Here is a 17,389-nt window from a genome sequence, read left to right on the forward strand (position 1 = left end):
ACCTAACTCTAATTGCTGATGAATTTACTATTTTTCCGAGGTGGTTGGTGCTCGAAAAACCGGTTTGCGCGTCTATATACTTTCTGTTGAGTTGACCTTTTTCGCGTCATATGCTGAATAAGCCGTCTTCACGTGCATTTTCTGACCGTGTTAACTAAATATATCTCACTTGACGTTCTAACCTGTTCGCCCCCTACTCGCCCCTTTGGTATTTTCGGCCCCGTTTTTTTTCTTCTCAAAATCGCCAATTGATGTGATATCGCCCACGTTGGGAACCAGTGGTATATCGACTGTTGGTTGTGAACGCCGACATGTTAGAACTCGCACTGGCTTTATACACATTCACCGCATTGCATCAAAGTACGTAAACCGAACTTCCAAGGTCTTATAGTCATTTCCTTCCCAATGCTTAGGATACTCCAACGATCGAGGTACGTCAATGGCGTCGGCACTCATCGCCAGCATGAGATTCACACATTGCCGACAACATGGATTCGCCGTCCCAAAACCGCGGTCGCCTCATTTCGTAATCGATCTCTGGCAAGCATATTTTAACAACGTTTTATATATTGGCAGTGACACCGAATAGCCATAAACATGATTCTGAAATATTTGCGGTCTACGATGCTCATGCTATGTGCGTTCCACCTGGTTTACGGTGAGTAAATTAGACATAGTGTAATGTAACTGAAGAACGAATGTGAATCGAATTTTACAATCTCCATTACGTGTAATACCAATTGTAACGCGAACTACAACTTATATAGGAAATTCGGTTTGCACAAGCAACGCACGGAACATGCGTGACATCGTGTTTTTGATCGACGGAAGCCTTTCAATCGCATCGTCCGAATTCCATATAGTCAAGATGTGGATGTTGCAAGTGGTGGATCAGTTTCAACCTGCCCTGTTGGGACCAGCGATGAAGCCGCGGATAGTGATAGTACAGTATTCCGAGACCGTTCGGATTGAATTTGAGCAAGTTATTCAAGTCTCGTCTGCCGAAATAAAGTTCTCCGTTGATGCCATTAAACAGCTTTTTGGAACAGGGACTCAACCGCACAAAGCACTACAATTCATCAACAGTGACGTACTCCCTAAGACTAGGCCAGGCTCCTGCAAGATCCTGATCACGATTACCGACGGACAGGCAAACGACAAACGCGACGCAAACGCCATTCATAACGCCAGGAGAGATTTTGACGTCATGCTTGCGATAGGTGTTGGAGATCAAATTGACCTTGCTCAACTTAAAGACCTTTCGCATGAAGCTGACCCTATCGTGATCGATTCATTCACTTCAATCGGCGATTTCACGGAATCAGTAGCAGTAGCGTCTGGTTCACCAGTATTCCCAGGTAATCACTATTTAGGGTAGGGGCGTGCAACTTCTCCAGTCGGCAGGTCGGATATCGGAAAATTAAGTACTTGACGGGTCGGATTGCTGAATCGATACATTATTCGCCGATTTATCCACATATACACGGAATAAAAGGTATTTAAGAAATGTATTCTAACGACAGCAGTAGTTATAGAGATGGGCGGAAAGTGCCAAAATATAATTTATCTTAAATAATTCAAGATTATCAATATAATAGATAATGAAAGAATTGGCTGATTCTGAATTTTGCAACAATACTTTTATGACCCTCTGTGCGGCAATCAAAAAAGGGGAGAGCGAAAAAGAATACTCGCCTCGCTTGACCTCTTGACACGAAACTTGTGAATTTATTAGTAATTATACTGTATTTTTCCACTACTATTTCCTCCTGATTTTATGAGCTAACAATCTGCCTCGCTCCATAAAAGAATATAAAGAGTGGTGTAGGTACAAAGTTTATTGAACAATATATTACACAATACCGAAAATGCACAATAGGTCACGAGTGTTCACAAAGTGGATTTTTCTTTATTTACAAAATCAAAAACGAGACGTATCTATCCGTAGGTTAGTAGCCTAATCTATAGTACGACGGGGCTTGGTAACAGTTGCCTGTCGTGACGTAAAGTTTTCTTCTGATCCGTGAGATCCTGGTGCGTGTTTTAGGTGTCAATACGTCCGGCGAATCTTTGTAAAGTGGTCGCCTACGGTCTGTGTCACACTGGAATCGTACTTGACCTCTTTGCTTTCTTGTCGACCCCGATAGCGACGAGAAATAGTATGATCTGTTACGGTTATAAATATGCGTGTCATTTCGAGTTATTTCTCATATCGAGAATCAGAAAGAATTCCGTGTAATAGAAATGTGTATTAGGCGCCACGACATGGATTAACTTAAATAAAGTAACATTATGAATATAATTAGTAATTAAATAAATTGCTGATTCTCAATTTTGCTTGCATCAACGTGTGTTAACTTCCGGTATTATATACCTAGTAATTGGGGCAAGTATAAGCCCACGTTGCTGTTCAATACCTTTACCGCGTTCCTACCAAGCGTATTCATAAGGACAGACAGTCCCAACCAAGCATTGTATGTATGATGCGTTCTTTTACTGCTTCACACGTCACCTCTGGTCAAGCGTAATCATTCCGGTGCCTGTAAATGATATGTAATTTGTCGGTGCTTATTAATTTTGTATACTGCACCATAGGCGCCGACTTTTATTTTTTTACGAGGTGGCGAAGTCTTGTGACGTCATAATTGTTCCATATCGATGACGTCATTGTCGCACTAAAACGCACTTTATTACATGCCGCTGGTTTACGTGCAGCGTTAAACTATTCGTGTGGCGTTTTAATACCGGCCCTGTGATCATTAATATCAAACCATGCAGTCGAGTTATTAAATGGAATCTTAAAACGGTACGAGTACGATCGTACGAAAATATAACTGCGCTACTAGTCTGTCCGACGGAATGCACCGAACAAAAATCAGAATTTACGTCACTGAGAATTTGGAGTTGTATCAATGTTATTCACGCGCATATATGCGCTGTGGTGTGAGTAACTAAATACGCCACGCACTGGCCTGGCAAGTTCGCAATTAACACATGACAACTCTCGAACATGAGGTTTCAAGCAGACAATAATGATGATTACAAACGCGAAATCGCGCAGCCAATCAATACAGTTGTCTCTTGCGATTTCTGGTTTCGCGTTGATTAGCTCGCATCGCGGCAATTGTTGCAGATTAAAACAGCGATTTTGGCGGCATTGGTACATTTCCGATTTATGTTCGCGAAGCATTTTGGGAGTAGGCTACATCGGTCAATTCGTAAATTCAATTTGCATGTCGATGGCCGCCAACACATACTAATTGACTTACGTGTTGACGGCTGCACAAATTTCCTTCCGCTGGTTGGCTACCCCTGGGCTAGAACTAATTCCACTTCCGTGCGCATGCCGCGATCTTATCAATCGAAATTCACCGGCTACCAAATGCCCAATACTTTAATATTCGATATTGTTGTTTTCGATACGAGTACATCCAGCAATCAAGTTGATCGGAATATAGAAGGTTCCCTGTTCAAACGAATCGAATAAAATCAGAATTTGTGCCACCCAGAATCTCGTTATGCGTCAATATTTGACAATAGCATGGCATCGCCTACTGCACGATAATAACGAAAGGAGCACTGAAAAATGACTTCGTGCGACGATTTCGGAGTACGAATGTATCAAGTAGAAAACAAAACATATGGATGGTTGCAAACGAGAAAGCGTGTATTCTAATCAGTATCGCTACGAATGGGTTTCGAGTTTGACATAGTATTGAGTAGCTTTCGTCGCGTCAATTGTTTTCTCATTATATCGGTGTTTAAGCTGTATTGCTGCATTTCCCGATTAATCTCACTGGCAATGCCTTCTTAAGAGAAACGAATATAGACAGAAATGAATTCCAATTTGGAGGCACACACCAACACACCCTCCAATTTCGCGCTCCGATTACGAAGACTATCGCACGAAGCTAGCTAGCGTAAGAATGGTTTTGTAAACGAATGTGGGCGCACATCATTTAGATTTTAGAAAAGCAGATCATCTATTTGGGCGGATGGTCGGGAGAGGAGATCTAGGATGGTGTTCATGTTGACGATTTTACGCGTATGATAAGCTTGCCAAAGAGTCCGGAAATGCTGTCAATTAGAGAGTCCCTGATCTCTGGTGAACAATTAAATACGCGCGCGTATTACGCAGCCTCAATGACGGTTTTGGCAAATCAAAATGTCCGAACTTGACGGCACTGATTTCAGGTGGTTCAGACCTGTGTAGTGTGTAGTCTTTTGGAACTGAAGCCATGATACACTTCTTCTGATCGTTACGTTCAAGTATTATAGGGTTGCCATACGTCCGGAATTTCCCGGACATGTCCGGAATTTCACTCTTCAAACTAGCGTCCGAGAGGAATTTCTAAAATATGCCAAATGTCCGGAATTTTGACGTAGGCTCATAATTTTTTCGTAAATCAGCATAAAAACAATATTTTTGGGGAATATTTATGCTGATGCATGATATTTTTCTTCGCGCTACGCGCGATTTACTATCACACTTATTAATTTTAATATTGAGACTACCACTACCACCCACATAAAATATAAATAAAACAACCTCCATCTACTGGAATAAGCCTAATTAGGGGAACGGTATATTCCTAGAGATCGTTAAGACCGTTTAAATGCTTTATTCAATGATAGTGGTTCCAAACGGGGGGGGGGGGGGGGGGGGGGTCGTTTGCCTTTATTCTGGGGTTTGCGAATATGTTGAACGTAATCAGCTTCCAAAATAGCCGGTGAGTAACTCTGGGCAAAGGTGCTGACTTCTTTGAGTAATCAGCTCGTCAAATTTTGATCTTGGGCACGGAATATTTTCAAATTGGAGATGGAGTCGCGACAATAATAGGTTGGAAACCACTGGATATGGGGTAAGGCTGATAAACAATCTTATCGGTAGGACATGAACAATTGCACATGACTTAACGATGTGCAATTACGCTCCCTGTATTTTCGAATTCATCATCCTGCACCAGCTCTACCGCTAACGCTAACCCTGATCATCTGGTCGGAGAGAGGATCAAACTGTTATAAAGTCATATATGGAAGAACCACTATTATTAACAGAATTCATTCAAAAAAGTCAACGACCAGTTCCATATAGAAACCAGATACATATAAAAATCATTGTTTATTTGGACGGGAAGGGGCTGAAAACTGTAGTTCCGGTCCCGGTTACACAACACACAGCAACATACCCCTGAACCGGATCTTGACCATTTCAGGTCTATAAGCAAAGCTTTGCTAGTGTGACGTCATATTGCCAGGCAATGTGCTCATGACTCATTTTGAAATCCACTAGTGGGCGCTAAAGAGTGTCCGGAATTTGGGTCACAGAAATATGGCAACCCTAGCGTATAGCCCAACGTTAGTTACCACCGAATGCTTTGAGAATTGAGAAGTCGACAAGTATTTAGATTTTCCGAATCAGTGTGACAGTCACATTCGATTAATATCGGTTATAATAAGTTCTAAGCAACTTACGATGAATTGCGTTATCCATGGTGAGGCTTGGTCCGTCTGTGCCTTACCTCTCGTTTCGAGCTTTATTTTCGAACACTAAATACCAGTTTTCACAGAGAAAATACGGCGCACACGAGGAATCCCATGTAGTGAGTTCGAATTGGTGTTACCATGACGTCACAATCGAATTTCCATGACGTCACGAATCTTCAATTGTGACGTGATTGGCATGTATGGCTCTTTGGGACTTGATATGGAAAAAATAGGGCCAATATGGCTCTTCGGGCAAAAAAGGTTCCCGACCACTGCACTATACAGTCGATGGCCAATGCTTTGCTAGTGTGACGTCATATCGACAGACAATATGTCACCTCATTTTTAAATCCGCTAGTGGGCGTTGAAGACTGTTCGGAATTTGCCTCACAAGAATATGGTAACCCTAAAGTATTAGCGGGAATCAATTACGCAGCGATTCGATGTTATTCAGTGTTGCGATGTCGCTCTTCAATCAATGAAACATAAAGCAATCACCAATTAGCGTAAACTCGACCGCATTGTCTCTTAACCAGCGAGAGATAGAAGCCAAAGCGTGCTAGGCCCAAGAAGCGATAGGTAAGCCAGCAATGGTATCTTTCGCACCAGGCCTATCGCAGATGCTCATTGCTCATGCTCATGTATATGCCAGCGATGATATCGTGTACGCCAGGCCGAAGCCGCCAATACAGATGCGATTGCGCAGGCAAGCGATGGTATAGTGTGAACTGGGCCTATTGCAGATGCAGGCTTGTTCGAGACGCGATAAATCGGGCTATCGACAATTGCCACGCGCACGGGAATGAATGACCTAATTTCGCGACCATCTCAGCGGGAGATCATCACAGAATCTTCTCACTAATTGACAACATGCTTCTCGTAAATCGGCCCCGCGGAACAATGATAATACAATTATTGAATTGCAACTGAATATTAGAGTTAGAATGGTCGTTTCAAAATGACGTGGTTTCGCGTTTCAAAAGATTTCGGTCCCCGAAAGCCCCCTGGCTTCGCGCCTGGTACACGCGCGTATCGAACTCGACGACGTCTCTAACGAGGTCGCGTCGATTCGCCTGATTATTAATTATTGGTCACAAATCACTTGGACGTTTGGGCATTTTGTACGAGGTGGCCGCCACCTCGTAAATATGGTTAAGTCGGCGCCTATGTAACTGCACAGTATGTACTAGAATCGATCTGTCGGCGAACTAATGCTTTGTCCATCTGTAACATACATATCTTTCACGAGATCACCGCGCATTTGTCATTCGAAGGCGGCTAATTTCGCTACAGACAATCATAGTTGTGTTCGCGTGTGCCGTAAAATATCCTCAACACATGGTATCTCAACACCTCCAAACATATTTGCAATAAATATCATACTACGCATATATTGATTCGCCGGAGTGTTACTATTTCACCCCCTCGAACCTCGCATTTGTCGTTCGAGCTTGGGAAATTCCACGGGATCAGCTGTGAACGAGTGCGTCGCAATCGATGTCACGCTCCATCAATCTGTTGTTGTTGTGCGGGTTGAAAGCCAAGTATCGGTGTTGTTTTCTGACGCGGTTGTTGCATCGAGAACAGCGAGTGCGATGTTAGATTCGAATGTACAATGTACAGCGACGAATCGGGATAGCTCGCCTCAGCGGGGATCAGTGGACTGGCCTTATTTTGCTGAAACGCGCTCGGTTTCGGTGGTGCAATAATGGGGGATGAATTGTGACCGATCATACGTGATGCAATCTAGCCTGATTTTGGTGCGGTGTAAACATGAGTGGGATATTTCGAAATTTGAATCCACCCCGACTCGGGTTGCCAAATTGAAGTTCAGAAAATCCGGCTAGCACGTAAAATCCTGTTATTATTGTGAGGGTAAAATCAAAGTCACTTATGGCCACATCCATTCCGGCTTCGACCAGAACTGATGAAATCTGCGCCGGGTCCGGAAACGATTCGTGACCACCTCCGTCCAGACAAAATAGTTCTGCTGTAATGTGTGTGTCGTTGTATCTTAATTTGCGTACAACGAAACTTTGTATCGACCCATTGGCGAAATTTTGTTTGATTCGTCTGTACAGGTGTTATTAGCGCTATTAGATTTGGCACCACAGGAAGTATATTGGCAAAATCTTATCCATCACACAACGATAACAACTTTAACCGTCAACAACTCCAACGGGATATATCTATGTAGATTTCATTCATATTATTATGAAAAGCTAATCGACCACGCTCACACGATATTATAACGTAAGATTCCTTTGGCAGGGTTGTTTTTGTTAGTATTGTAACATGGTGATCGGTGACAGTGGACTTTTAATCCAGGTCCAAAGAGTCTAGAAATGCGTTAGTATTACAACCGTCTGCCGGTGGGGTATTAATTCGAGAAAATCGCTTATTTTTTGGACGGAAACGATGATCACACCGACGGGTTCTCATCACTTGTTGGAATGCCTGCAATTTCGATGTGGTGTGATGTACGCAAATCAGCTGTGATAAATCGAGCGTGACACAATCGATGCCAGTCATCAATTTGCTCTTTGACAAAACTCACATTTTCGATACGGTTGACAGCAATACAATACGACTCATTGGATGCCCCCATCGACCCCCATACCATACGCCCTCCTTCCAGAAATGGACAACTAGAAAGTTTTCAGCTTTTCAAATTAGATGAGAATTAGAATTAGAGCTACACAGTTTTTTTTCAAATTAGATTAGAATTAGAATTAGAGCTACTCAATATTTCCAAATTAGATTAGAATTAGAATTAGAGCTACACAGTTTTTTTCAAATTAGATTAGAGCTACTCAATTTTTCCAAATTAGATTAGAATTAGAATTAGAGCTATACAATTTTTCCAAATTAGATTAGAATTAGAATTAAAGCTACGCTAATTTTTCCAAATTAGATTAGAATTAGAATTACTGAATTCGCGAAAAACCTGGAAACTGAATGAAATTGTAAACGGGAAATAGGCTAAATACAGCAAAAATCAACTTCGGTTCATATCAAATCTCAGTGCGTTCCCATAACCATTGTTTCTTGCTGTACATTTATCATGGCTTCCATGTGCCATCAACCAGAGATGAGATAAGATAAAATGCGGTCAAGCACGAGTGATGCGGCCATGCACAGTTGGGTAAGACATGACTTCATACCTTGCTACTTTACAGGAAAGCATCATCATAATAATACATACAATAACCCACGTAACAACCATGACAATAGTTAACGCCTAGTGTACACCAAGCTTGGCTCGCTTTGCACTCACCAGGGGTCACCAAGACGCGAGCTACATGCGGCTGGCGATCTGATTTGTGATTTTGGAAGAACGCGAAGTAAAGCTTATTTATGGTTACCATATTTTAGAATCGGGAAAGGGGGACGCTTTTTCAAAAAAAGGTCATCTTTCTCGTTCGGTGCCCAAAATACAGTTTTGTCGGGTAGTCCATTAAAAAAGTTCAAAATATGCTATTCGGCTGTTCCCAACAACACTATTCCGCACTAGGGGAAATGGCTTCGGCGTTGTATTAACGGTCTAACGCACGGCTAGTGTTACTATGATTGTAAGTACGGTGTAAGTAACGCGATGGTGGCTTGGCACTTGATTTCCCTGCGCGAGAGGGATATTCTTATTAACTCGTTGCAAAATGCCGCGGACAACGAGGTATTTTAAGGATAATAATAATTTAGATTATAATTAGAATTAGAACATGGGACTTTTTCACAAATTAGATTAGAATTAGAATTAGAGCATCAAAACGTTTCACAAATTAGATTAGAATTATATTACTTGCATTTCGCTCTAATTTAGTGAAATTAGACAACTAGAACTATCTAGTTGTCCAAGTCTGCCTCCTTTAGGGGGTTATGTCCTCCCTTCGACCAAATGTATCCCTTTTTGTCAGTTTGTCCCCCTTGTTAGCTTAAAATATCCAAACACACCACGAATAACGCAAAATGTGGGCCTAGTTTACGAAAGTCGGGTATTTAGGTAGTCAAGTCGGAAAATGACCTCATGGCATTGCGCAGGCTATGACGTGGATATGGGACCTGTCTAATCATGCATTGATGAATAGTAAAAGCGACCCAAGCTACCATTACATGAAAAAACGAGCGCACTCGACCGCCACTGTCGGGACATACCCACCTTAGTACAGACAAATGTTCCGATGTCGTGGCGGAAATAGTCGGGAGGGTGGTAAATATTTTTTCACAAGAAGTAATTTGGAACGCGTGTGAAATCGACGTCGTCCGTTACGCGACGAGTTTGAATCAAGTCGACACTCCAATCCCTCTGTGTGTACACACAAAGTACTAAGCACTACAGATTCAGAGGAAACTACGTGTTCTGGCGAGGTTATCGAGATAACTATAGCGATTTACAACGCATGCTAAATTTCCTTAACATGGAAGTACAAAATGTAGCTTTGAACTATACTCAAGCAGAAGTCGTTTTGAAGAATAGTTGTTATCGTGAAGTTGCTGTCTATCCTAATTACAAAGAGTAGTTTTCCATAAAACTGTCAAGCGTAACCTAAACACGTTGGTAACTTTGATAGTACAAGTATAGACAAAAACCGACTCGAGTACCACAGAGAAAGTGGCAGTATTTCGTTGCTGACCACGCCTGCTTATTCACACCGACTTGTACGATTCGCGTAGTAACTACGACCCGTCATCTCCTCATAGCTCAATAATTTCACAATGAATATACACGAAATGTATTTAAATTTTTTGGCAATGTTATTATTACATAGGACACGGCAAATAATTTCACGATGAATATACAGTATACACGAAATTTATTCTACTTTGTCGGTAATGTTATCATTACAAAGACACGGTGTTCTATATCAGTTGCACAAGTCTCACAAAAGCAAAAAAGTATTCATCCGCTAGAATCGTTTCATCGCCTCTATTTAATTCATAGCTCCATCGCTTAAATGACGTTTACTCAGATCATTTTTTGACGTTTAATCAACTCCTACTTCGTCATTGGGTTTGTAATCACAGGACGTTTGAGCTTCGTCTGTGACTTTTCGATGAGTTGCGCAAACTCGATACCTTTCATTCGGAGGATGTATTCGCACTGAGGAAACCATTCAGCATGTTACGTTCAAACCTCGCCTTCCCGGTCCCAACGAGGCCCACCGTCCCAGTAGAAACATTTGGTTCTGCCCGCATCGATCGATGTAGTGAAACCCCGCTTTTGCTAATTGTTCAACACTAGCATTAATTTTATTCGGTTCCCAGCCTTCGTCGAACGTTGCGAATAGCAACGAGGAAAATATATAGGCAATAAGCGAATAGGAAAGTAGACCAGTAATCAAATCATCGGAATTAAAATCAGACAATTAGAATGATTAGAAAATCGAATTAGAAATAAAGGACAGTTCGATTGGAAACTGATCCCTCTAAAAACGCCCCCCCCCAAATATAGAGAATAAGAAATAACATGCGCAATCGCAAACATATATAGTTACCTATACGGCCACTAAAATTTGACGTTTCATGAAGTATTAGGGAATATCGGCAGACTGGGGCCGCGGGGCTCATTATCATGTAAGACGAGAAACTGTCCACGGGCCGGATCCGGCCAGCGGGCCGTATGTTGCCCGTCCCTGATTTAGGGTATGTTCTTCTGAAACTTGAGCAAAGTCCGTGCCAGACGCATACGGCTATCCATGAGGTTCTCTCAGGTTAGCTTCGGCCGGGTCTGCTGTAATTAATTTGTTGAAGCATGTTGCAAGGGTAGGACTAGTCCACGCCACCCATTGAGGCACATTGGACGTATCAATATTGAAGGCTTAAGCCAACATACTTCGGTTTTATCGCCGTCGATCATTCTGGGACCGCAATTCGTGGACTTGCATGTTGACCGAAACTTTATATGTCTTTGTGTGTCCTGGCGCGAAAATTGCGGGTACCTAATAGTCTTCTAACCCAGGGTTGTAACCAAGTCACATGGTTCCGAGTCACGAGTCAATCTTACTTTTGTGGTTTTGACTCGAGTCGAGTCGAGTCATTTTCAATTCATCACCGACTCGAGTCCGAGTCCAAGTCACCGTTTTAAGGCTCAAGTCCGAGTCATAGTGTTATAACTCGAGTCCGAGTCCAAGTCACAGTATTAAAGTCATGTTCAACTTATGTTTCAATCCTACTTGGGTGATATCGAATTGCTTGCTTGCCAAACATGCATATTTTGTCTCCATCATAGACTTGGCACATGTTTATTTAGGCAGATAACGGACAGTTCCTGGCCTCATTTACCGATGCTACAGATAGGCGAGACAGGCCGCCAATACGATAACATTAATAATCTTAGAACTTTAGGTCAAATATCTGTCTTGTCAGTCTGATATATCACAAATACAAGCATTCAGTTTTTATTACGAGCACATCGACGACCGCTCACAAATAGCTTGTAGAGGATTAACGAATTAACGTCTACATACTATCTGATAGAGAACCAACGAATTCAGGTCTAGATACAAGCTGGTAGAGAATCAACAGATAAACGTTTATGTAGAGGTATAGTTTTGCTTTCACATTATCAGGTGGTTGATCAGAGAAAGGTCAACTGTCTTGCTCAGCTCCCGAAATAGTCGCCAGAGCGTTACTTTAGTGCTGATTTACTGATATCTTAGTCGAATTTGCCTTACATTTACCAAAAATTCTCAAAACGAGGACAAAATCTATAAAAGGAGGCTATACTTATCAAATGTGTTATATTTTCTAAAGAGAACTTAAATTCGGCCCAATTCCAACGACTAGAAAGCAATGCTAAGAGAAAATATTTTGGATTAATTACAAATAGAGACTTTCGAATTTTACCGGCTACCTCATGATATTGTTAGATTGTGTAAAAATATGATTCATAGCAAATTTGGCTCAATTCCAACTAGACCAAGCGAAATTATTAGAGTGGAATATTTTGGATAAGAAAAAAATAGTCGGCTTACTACTAGTATGTAATTATATTATATTATATAAAAACATTTCTCACTAAAAATACACCATTTATTTTCAAATCCAAAATTTTCTCCTCTTATATCATTTATTCTACTTTTTAAAATTAAGCCAGATTCAGTGTTATTTTTATGCTACTTAACAATTTTATCAAGTAGCCACCGAGTAGAATAAAAAAAGAAGTTATTTTGGATCAGCCCTATTGTACGAACATCACACAACATTAGCCATTCATTATTACTCAATACAATGCACAAACCTAACAAAACGTCAAATGGACGGAGGGTATTGTGTGTTTTCACAAACAGCAGATCAAATCAATGAGTTACACTTAAAAAATACTAAAGTGGAAAGGAGATTCTCATATATGTTGAAACGGCATGGCCTTAGAATAACCCACATCCACTGGATACACGTTCCACTGGTGCATTAGATGCAGGAATTGAAAAGCATTTTTCAACCACACTGAAGAGCATTAGATACTCATCTATTATAGTCGCCCAAAAATGCAAGGAATCATCGCCTTCAAATCTACACATGAGCTTATCAGTTTCTTCCAAGTAGGCTACTTGACCATCTGAGTCATTTCATTGGCTCTAATTGAACTTTGCTTCGATTGTTTGCTTGTATAATTGAAAAGTCTTGAGTACTTTGATGGCGGAGGATCTATTACCTCTTCATCACTGGATGATATTCTATAATGCATTGCTACTATGTACCATTGTCTTTTGTTTTTACGGGGGCATATCTGATATCAGACGAGCGCAACGAAAGCAGTGGTGACAAATAGCGATGTCGACAGAATTCGTCACATACGTTGATGTAACCATTGTGATTCGCAAATTTCTTCACCTTCAAGTCATATAGAATAAGCCGAGTCAATGACTTGAGTCGAGTCATGCGCAATGACTCGAGTACAAGTCGAGTCAATCCAAATATTGACTCGAGTCAAGTCGAGTCATTTTCCCATTTCAAGAAAATGACTCGAGTCAAGTCGAGTCACAAAAAAATCGTGACTCGAGTCTGACTCGAGTCGAGTCATGACTCGAGTCATTACAACCCTGTTCTAACCACATACTGCACAACCCTAGACTAAAGCTTCCAATTGGTCTCCAATGGCCTCGGGCGATACTAAGAAGATACCGTTATCTCATAATTACGAATGCAGTGAAACTCAATTATGGAAATTAAATTGTACGGGAGAGGGTACCAGCAATAACATAATCCAAAAAATGTTGGGAACTTTCGCCCCCTGCCCACGCCAATGGGCATGGGCAACATCGGAGCCAACAGCTGTACTATTCAGGCTCGTCGTACTGCTTGGGAAAATTCTAACTATATACGGCTGCTCGTAAACTGTGGTTAGGTTTGATGTTGCATCTTGCGTACATATATAGTGGACTGGTACGCACCGTAAACTCAAAGCTGACTTATAATGATTATATAAGTCTAATTCTGTCTCTGATATTATGACAAGAGGTAAAAACATAAAGGTTACTTAAGCATGCTCCAAAATAATTTTGCATCGGTTCAAGAGTAGTTGGTTTAATGCGAGATCACTGGACAATAGACATTGCCAAGATTTTTGATTTATTATTTACAGCCAAAACATATGTTGGATTTGTCGTCGACGACACCAGCTCAATGGGAGAAGAAATTTCCGCGGTGACGGAATGGATAAGGGACTGTTTCACTGGAGTAAATCAAAATTGCGGCGAGTCGCCAACAGGAGGATGGCTTGTGGTCTCTTTTAATGATCCAGGTCAGAAACATGAATTTGTAAGCCCATAAAAACAGTATCTATTATTGAACATTGAATCAACAATTTTAATTAAATAAACATGGGCACCAGTCCCATACGCAGGCTAATTGTCACGGATGGACATCAAAGCTCGACTGACGCGACGTAATTACTACCCTTGTACAATGAGTATTTGTTTTATCACAGCCCACATTCATTGTCTGGGTACATCCATTGTATATGGTCATCAAGTTTTGACACTTTAGTTTCTCTTTACACTAGTGATTCTCAACCTTTTCATCTTGTGGACTGGAAAAATTTCAAAAATTAAAATATATTTGGCGGACTGGCTGCGGCTTGACGCGGACCTGAAATTGACAACCGATGCTTGGCACTGTAAAGTTTACAGTATCGTCCAACCGCCTTACATTACGGTTTACCATTAACAACTAGGTGTGGTTTTATCTGTTATGATCTGAAGCTGGGTGCAGTAGGTTACCCCCGGGTACTGTATTTTAGTAAATATATACGGTTTCATGGTACTTGGGTTGTGTCAGGAGTAGCAGAGACGCGGATAATATGGACGGACGGTTAGCCGTACATCAAAGCGACCCCGAGTTTAAAGCCAGCTGCGCCTGGGCCCTAGGGCAGTGGTTTTCAACCTTTTCATGTTCGTGGACTCCTCTTGGGTCGCCACGGACCCCGGTGGACCCTCGAGGTTTTAGTTCAAATTTAGCTCAGTTATCGTGCAACCGTCATCTGTCATGTGCAAATATTAACTCTAGGCTAGTGACAAACAGCAACAAAATGACTTTTCTTGAAAATAATATCATACTATGCATGTAAAAGTTGGATAGACTGTTATTATTTCAAAGCGAATTGAAAACCCGCGCCTTTGATTTGATCTGAACCGGGGCTTACGATACTACGAAAGTATCGTAGGCCCCGTCTGAACAAGTGCCAAAAAAATCCATTTCCACAAACGTAGGTGGTGGCGAATGTAATAAAAATGCGTGACGCTTCCGATGACACTTTTACGTATGATCGCAAGAAATATGGCACCAGAATTGAGGAACATACTTTTAATGAACATATAACGTATAGCCTGCTCATTTCTATCTAGCAGCATAATCTTCAAGTTAATCTGGAATAGTGGTTATGGATGTCACAGATGAAAATGGATTTTTGCAAACATTTCGAAGTCACCATGATTGACCTTACTTCTCCAATTATTTCTATGTTATCCACTATCCCCAACAAAACATTTGTTTGTATCAGTAGGCTATTGTCAATTTCGCAATGACTTTCTACAGTAGAATATTGCATCTCAGACGGCAGAGTCTTGGAGTTTTACCAGTAATGAAGCGAAACCGTCTCGTGATTAGGTTATCAACCATTTTCTAACTTTAGAGGCTTCGCGGACCCCCTGAAAATGCTTCGCGTACCCCCGGTTGAGAACCACTGCCCTAGGGCATAAGTGGTACGTGAGTCGCGTCACTCCGCAGGTCGGGCCGAATACGTCACACTAGTCATAATCGCTCCTTTTCTGTTGTTGTTGTTGTTGTTGCTGCTGTTATCATTATCGATTAGCCAAACGTTCTACCGAGTCCTTGTTGTTGTACAGTAGGCTATTCTTGAATAACCAATTGACTGGTTGATATGTGGTGTAAATTATCTCGCTTGTTTCACATATAGGGGAGATGTGGTACCGATGGATCAAAAATTGGAAAATGATCGCTGGCCCCAAAATGTTCTGCCGAAAACAGCAGATCTTTTGCTGGCTCAGCACTTTGATACAAGCTCTACCTATCGCGCACATATACATGAATATCCGTCTTTTCAAAAAATATTTATGGACGTTTAAAATTTGTTGCTCGAACGTGTCATCGGTCCCCACCCGGTGGGTCCAATGGCACACGACCCGGGGACCTATGACACATATACCCTAAAAAACTCAGATGTAACAACTTTTCTTGCTCAGTATTATAATCTAAGCTACAGCAAGCCAAAGAAGAATTTTCGGTCGCAACCGTCAAATAATAGATTAAATATTGACTCAAATGTTGTCATAAAATCACGTTTCGATTTAGGCTCGGACTTATAAATTTGAGGGTACATACATATTGCCCGGAAATCGACAGTGTGACATTCAAAGACCTCGTTATAGCGATAAAACATCATATGCAATTATTACATAAAGATTTTCTGTACGTAGTCATGTTTCATTTGTTTCATGATTAGTATGCTTGTTTATTTTGCTTGATTAGGCTATTGTATCATCGGTCCCCACCCTACTAATTTTGTACATGAATCGAAAAAAATTCCACTCAAGGGAAGTATTGAAAAAATAATAGGTTCCATTATATAGCCTGATACAAGCCCTAGACTTCACAATAAAAATGATTGCTGGTTTGTTCGTGTTGAAGGTTACAAAGAAAAATGTATATGTCGATCTAAATTTAGTTTACACCCCCCAAAACAAAAAACATCTGTGAGAGACCCCATAGTTCGCGCACGTCGAATTTTTTTTGTATGTGAGGAAAGATGTTGCCAGCATGCAATTGTAGACAAGTTCCCGGAGTGTAATCATGGAATTATCATCGAGAATTTTCAAAGTATTTTCGGTCCCAGTGATCCATCGGTACCACATCTCCCCTACTCGCCTTCCGCCACATGCCACCTCATTTTGTCGCTTGCGTTTTATATTCTCTGCATTACTTTTCATTCAGTGTGCATGCCTCTTCTTTACTTCGCCCAGGTCAAGGTGGGTGTCTGATTTTAAAGACTACTCCAAGTTGTTTCGGCCCTTCCTATCTTTTCATTATATCGCAGTTTTGTGGTGTTTTGAAACGATGAAAATATTAATAAAAGTGATTGATTGACTCATTTTGAATAAACAGGAATTGGGGAGGTTGTAGGTCCAACTCCTGACGTGCAGATCATAATTGATGCTCTCGAGAATTACATTCCTACTGGCGGCGGAGATTGTCCGGAAATGGCTATGGGCGGCATGGAAGTGAGTTGTGAATAAACTTTAGCGCAGTAAAATCCGTGCATTTCTTGTGCAACTATACGTGAATTAATTATGACACTATGAATCTGTTTTTGCCAGACTTCGTTCGTAAATCCAAATTATTTGGATCGTAAAGACAAATTGAAATATTGCTTTCTAGATATTCAGAT

At 41.2% G+C, this 17,389-nt stretch overlaps 1 protein-coding gene and 1 long non-coding RNA gene across 2 annotated transcripts in view; one reads left to right on the plus strand and one right to left on the minus strand.

The window, feature by feature from the left end:
- Positions 1-17,389, minus strand: part of LOC145454493 (uncharacterized) — a 426,394-nt gene that overhangs the window by 255,680 nt on the left and 153,325 nt on the right. The gene's annotated exons all lie outside the window — the stretch shown is intronic.
- Positions 9,018-17,389, plus strand: part of LOC145454176 (matrilin-1-like) — an 88,960-nt gene continuing 80,588 nt past the window's right edge. Inside the window, exon 1 of the mRNA XM_080332194.1 lies at positions 9,018-9,029. The gene's annotated coding sequence lies outside the window, so the exon portion shown is untranslated. The remainder of the gene's footprint in view (positions 9,030-17,389) is intronic.

The sequence above is a fragment of the Botryllus schlosseri genome, chromosome 13 (genome assembly GCF_051294905.1).
Source record: "Botryllus schlosseri isolate E-star chromosome 13, Bs_hap1, whole genome shotgun sequence".
Lineage (NCBI taxonomy): Eukaryota > Metazoa > Chordata > Ascidiacea > Stolidobranchia > Styelidae > Botryllus > Botryllus schlosseri.